The sequence below is a fragment of the Nannospalax galili genome, unplaced genomic scaffold, assembly GCF_000622305.1.
Source record: "Nannospalax galili isolate Female #2095 unplaced genomic scaffold, S.galili_v1.0 scaffold273, whole genome shotgun sequence".
Lineage (NCBI taxonomy): Eukaryota > Metazoa > Chordata > Mammalia > Rodentia > Spalacidae > Nannospalax > Nannospalax galili.
Window position 1 is genome coordinate 2,090,898 of NW_008333887.1, and position 6,469 is coordinate 2,097,366.

The 6,469-nt window shown below is 35.0% G+C and overlaps 1 protein-coding gene across 10 annotated transcripts in view; it reads right to left on the reverse strand.

Annotated features, from left to right (window-relative positions):
- Immp2l (inner mitochondrial membrane peptidase subunit 2) overlaps nucleotides 1-6,469 on the reverse strand; it is a 964,149-nt gene that overhangs the window by 503,002 nt on the left and 454,678 nt on the right. The window lies entirely within an intron of this gene.

Sequence of the window (6,469 nt, forward strand, 5' to 3'; positions counted from 1 at the left end):
GAATTCCCTGGAACTGGAGTTACAGATGGTTGCTAGCTGCCATGGAGGTGCTGGGAACTGAGATTGGGTCCTCTGTGCTGACATCCAGTGCTTTTAACCACTGAGTCCTCTCTCTGGCACCATTTTGTATTTTATGAGAAGAGTTATTTAACATAACTATACTGATTCTTAAAATATTTTCAAATAACTATTAATTTTTAAATTTCTTATAATAACCTTTAAGATAAAAATTTATAAACTGAAATATCTAACACATAAAATAACAAAAAGTTTAAAAGTATGTATTTTCTTAAGAAAGGTAAAATTCCAATAAGATTTCCCTACAAAAAAAAAAAATCAAAAAAAAATTCTAGTTGTATTCATCACCATTAGAGATATCTTGGTCTTCATCCAAATGCTGAATATGTAGAAAAGGTAGAATAATTAATAGAAATCAAATTCTGGACTATGACTTCCTTGACACAATATCACATTATTCATTCTTATAATAATGTGCAGCAAAGAAGTAAAAGTTTTCCTGAAGGATGTGGTTGCTGCAGACCTGTGGAATGTATTGAAGGTTCTAAATGACCACCTCGGGGTAAACAGAAGATTGCAGTGAGTTTCCTTCTCATTATCAGTTCTGCAGTACCACTTCTCTAACCTCATTGAATCCTGACAAACACATTAACTAGGCTAGTGCTTGGGAAAACTCTAGTGGTGTGATAGAATGAAACAGCCAGGCCTAGAATCAAATGCTACTATCAATTGTCTTGAAGCTCTGGAAACAGAAAGAAATGGACTCCAATGTCAACATAATAGTGGCTGCTCTTATGCAGTCATTTAGAACCCTTGAGGTTTACCTTAAGAACATGACCAACCTTTAACTTATCCCTCAGATGCAAGAGAAAAATTAAAATATTTTTGCACAGCAGTAAATTGTAAAATTAAAAATGATATCAATTGCCATAAAGTATAGATCAACAATTGAGAAAATTTATTCTTAAAAAATTTAACGGACATTCCAGCCAAACACTATTTTTAAAAACTAGCCTAACCATTTCATTAATGGTATAGGCAAAAATTTCAGAATCTGAGCTTTAAAGGCCCAGTATTCTCAGTTGAGAAAATATGCTAAATAGAAAGCAACTCCTTTGTGTTTCTACTGAAAAGAGACAAACCCATAGATCCTATTAACTTACCTATTCATGTGTACAGCTTAACATATTACAGGGCTCTTGATTTATCTTTGAAATAAATCATATGGTATATAACTAAGGAATTAAGTGCTCAACAGGTGCATCAATAAAAAATTCTTTTAAAGAGAAAACTGAGTATTTTAGGTAACAAATTCAGATCAAATATTGTTTTTTTTAAACTTTTATTTTTTATTTTATGTGTATGAGTGTGTTGCCTGCATGTATGTGAGTGCACACATGTCGTGCAATGCCGTGGAGGTCAGAAGAGGGCTTTGGATTCCCCTGGAACTGGAGTTAAGGACAGTTTGTAGCCGCCATGTGGGTGCTGGGAATTGAATCCGAGTCCTCTGCAAGAGCAGTCAGTGCTCTTAACAGCTGAGACATCCATCCTTCTAGCCCTCAGATTGAATATCGTATATGATTTCAAATTTATTGTAGAGTTATCCATTGTAACTAAGCAGAACAAAACAGCTATGGTTGACCTCAGCAAACCTTTAAGATGAATCAATAATATTGACATTTGGAGATGTCAGAGTACTTTGTGTCTTCATTTTTATTTTTTCTAACACTAATGTATCTTCAGAATATTTTTAGCATTATGCAACCATGATAAAGAACAACAAACTTCTCCTTCAAACATATGGTACCGTGTCTCAGGTTATGATTCAAAATCTGGTTTTGTTGCCCAATCTCTGCAACAATAAAGAGTAAGCTTGGGACATAAATTAGCCTTCCTGATCTTCACTTTGAGAGAATCAGAGTACAATAAAACCTTCTGCTGATATTTGTGATACTAGACTCAAGAGACAGAATTAGTTCTTAAACTATCAGAAGTAGCAATATTAAAGCAATATGGCCAAACACACCAAAAACACTTCTTCAGAAGTATACTGTATAATAGCGGCATTTATTATCAAGACTGAATTAAGGTCAGATACATCCCTTTAATAGTTGCAAAGAAGAAAAACCTATGAAATAAGAAAGAAAAATTCCAGTCTCCAAAATAACATAAAGGGACTAACCATCGCACCCATTTCCTACTCAGCTAACCAATAATCCAATATTCCAACACGTAGCTTTTCATGGTAAAGCACTTGTTTTATGATGATTCCAAAGCATATTGACATATAAAAATGCATGCATTTATATAACTACACAATATTAACAAATCATTTCTGGCCCTTGGGTGCATTAACCACATCCTCCTAACCTATTGATAGGTATAAAATAGTAGAGAATGAAAGTTTCACTTCTTTCTGCTAGTTATATTTTATCTATATAAGGAAACAGAAAAAATTAAGTGACTGCTACATAAAGAGAACTATGTTCAAAACAATCGCGTGAGACAAAAGAGGAATTAGGCTTTCTGTTTGAATTGGGTTTTTTAATGTTTAATCCAATGAATTACGTGTTCCTTTGTGCAGACTTATTCCTGAAGTGAAAAGGTAATATCTGTGATATTTTCCTGTCACATAAAATATCATTTAATAAATTTATTTTTAACATTTGAAATCAGTAGGCATTCATATAAATTTGAAAGGGAAAGTTGAAGGAAACATTATCAACACTGAACGAATGCCAGACTCAAACTTTGCAAAGTTTCAGGCTTTGAGAAAAAAAAAAAGAAGAGGAGAAAAATGAACATTTACCTTTATAACTAGGTTTGAATACTGAATAGTCAGAATTCTTATTCTCTCCCTCTCCATTCCCCTCTGCCTCTCACTTTCCAACTCTCACAGTGTTAATTTGAATTTATTTATATATATATATATTCATTTATTTAAAGCTATTATATATTTGTATATATATCTAATTCAATTCTCACAAAATTTCCAGAATACAGTATTAACAGTCCCATTTTATATCCCATGTTAATATAGAAATACTAATAAATAGTATCAAAGAAGTTAAGTTGTTCTTATCCCTCAGACTGTAACATGGAACAGAAAAACAAAAAGATACATTATAAAAAATAATAATACTCAGGTACTTTCTAAGCACACCATAACCTAAGAATATAATTAATAGGTGATTTGAGGGAAGGAAACATTCCATTAATATGGAGAGTTGGGCAGTGGCTCAAATGTACACTACCTTCGTGACATAAATTAAGGCCAGGTTCAATACTCAGTATCACAATAAATAAAAATGAAATCATTAGAAACTATCTCCTAAATCTCACCATCAGCTTGACCTTTTTAATATTCCTACCTCAGTCTTGCATCAGGAAATGGGGGGGGGTGCCTAGTTCTCATCTTCTAGTACTTGTCAAAGACAAATAACACTATTTTTCCAAAGCAATGAAAATATGTGCATATTATTATAAATAACATTTTAAATATGCATATTTATCAAGTACCCTGTACATACAAGGCAAGGGACCATTCAAATACATTTTACAAAAGTATTTCTATATGTCCATCATTCTAACATTCTAATTTATCATATCTCTCTCTTTAAAATTCTACTAGACATGAGTGCAGGATGATCAGTTACCTGCTAAACATGCTAACCAACTCACAGATAACATCATCACCATAACAATCTGGACTTAGAAGGCACATCCTACATTAAGGTTGAATCTGAGATGGCAAAACCTTCCTTCTAACCTTCTGTCACTGAGCACATTTTTCTGGGTACTGTTGCTATGGGAAGCAGGAGCACAGAACACCACAACACCAACAGCTGAGAGTTAGAAATCTTGTGCTCTGACAGTCTGCTTGTGCTGGAGTCTTCTGGTTTACTGTAAACCTTAGGCTCTCAGGAGAGCACAGTTATGAACTGGATATAACGGTTTTAGAGAGAACACAATTATTTAATGTAGCTTAGATGACACGGATTGTTTAGTGATAAATGGAGCAGCAGAAAATTAAATAAAAACATCATTAAGTCTACCCATGTGATTAGAACGCGCACGTGTCCATTTAGTAGTAAGTTGGCCATTCACAACTGCCAGCTGAAGAAATGAGGTGTCTCTTCAAAACAAACATTTTCATAAAAAAGATGCCCTATTATAATAGGTTGGCATATGAAAATAATTTTATGTGTAGCTTCTCGGTGTTTAATCATTACTAATGTTTGCTTGCAAACCCTTGAAAGTTACTATGCTCAGCACTTTTCTCAGTCTCAGTGACATGACTGCACCTTAAACAGTGTTTTTTGGTTTTTTTCAAGTGAATTACTTATATTGTAGAGCTCCTTCTACGCAATCCGATTTGGAAAATAGTATCACCAAAATGATTTTTTTCCATTTATTATTAAAGAAGCATGCAAAGCAACAGATTTCATTGCAGAATTTTCATGTATGCTTAGTTTTGGCTTATCTTCCCTCTATGAGCAAAGATTTTTAAATCAAGAGACATAGTGTAGTTCATGTGTATGTATTGCATTTATTCACCATTTGCTGTGATGTATGCACTAGAAACAAAACTAGCTATTAGACATTCAACACTGACAAACCTTCTGACATTGTAAAACATGATGAAAAAGTAGATACTAAGAAATTAATATGGAAATTTCAATACAGGATAATAAAATTAGGAAAAGGTACTATCTAACATGTGGTTAGTACAGAGCATTTAAAGGGACTCTAATGCTTCAAAGTCACAGTATTTTATACGATCAACCAACTATAGAACAGGGACATGCCGGGAGTAGATTAAACATGGCTTGAAGATGACAACAGGCTGATGAATGAGATTTTAGAAGGAGGAAGAAGCAGGGGTTAATTAAGACTAAGTAATATGGAGATAGGCACACACCAAATTTTATTTGGTGCTAACCATGGTAGAAACTACTGTCCCAGATGCCAAATTTAAAATACCATGACTAATTTATAAAGATACAATGATTAGTTTTCTATATTTCAATCCTACTTCCGTCTTCCATCCATCTCTCATCTCCCGTCCAATCCTTAGTCACGCTTATGTGTGACTTCCGTCTTATGATGGAACAGGAGAACAAGAAGGAATAAAAATTCAAAGTCTCAAAGTCTTTTTCTTTACAGCCAAGTAAAATTACGTGGTATATAGGTACTATGTTTTCATTATCCATTCAGCAGCTGATGAACATCCAAGCTGTTTCTATGTTCTAATTATAGTAAATAGAGTAGCTATGAACACGGATGAGCAAGTATCTCTCCACTAGGAAATGGGGTCCTTTGAGTATATACCCAGGAGTGGTATAGCTGGTAGATATATTTCTAGTTTTTTGAGAAACCACAACACTGATTTCCACAGTGGCTACCCCAACAGTGCATGAGGCTTCCCTGTGTCCCACATCCTTATCAACATTTGTTGTCTTTTGTTTTCTTATTCTTTGCACTGGAATCTCAAAGTAGATTTAATTTGTATTTCCCTGGTGGCTAGGAATGGTTAATAATGTTTAAAATATTGTTTAGCCATTTGTGTTTCTTCTTTTGACCACTCTCTGCACAATTCAATGGCCCTATTTGTACTTGGGTTATTTGTCTTCTTAAAATTTAGTTTTTTAGTTCCCTGTATATTCTAGACACTAATCCTCTATCAGATTATTTCAAGAATCACAGGTCAGGAAGGACCAGAGTGAAACAGCATCTTCTAGTCATGACAGGATTCCTGTATTCATGAGATCATGGCATCTGTGGCTGCTTGCACAAGACCTGTAAAAGCATGAAAGGGGAAGGCGTTCACGAGTCTCATCCTTAACTGAGGAATGAATGGCTTTCCGGGGAGGGAGAGTCAGTTGTCTTTAAGGATGTGGCCCTTGATACACTGATCTTACTCCAATGGGGATGGCCTCACACCCAGTAGCATATGGGCAACACAAATTGGACTCGATGAATTATCAAAATATGAGAGACAGAGACAGAGACAGAGACAGAGACAGAGAGAGAACCAGGTGCAGTGGCACATGCCTTTAATCCCAGCAAATGGGAGGCAGAATAAGGCAGGGCTGGAATGGGGATGGCCTCACACCCAGTAGCATATGGGCAACACAAATTGGACTCAATGAATTATCAAAATATGAGAGACAGAGACAGAGACAGAGAGAGAACCAGGTGCAGTGGCACATGCCTTTAATCCCAGCAAATGGGAGGCAGAATAAGGCAGGGCTGATCTATGCAGGGAATTCCAGGCCACCTGGAACTTCAAATCCTTATTTTAAATCTTGACTCAATATTTAACACCACAGAACATAGAGAATCTTCCATATTTTACAAAATTCATTAATATTGTGGTTTTATAATTGTCAATGCTCAGAATGCCACTTCGCATAAATACACAGGAAAATGGCAAGCTTATGCTTAGGGG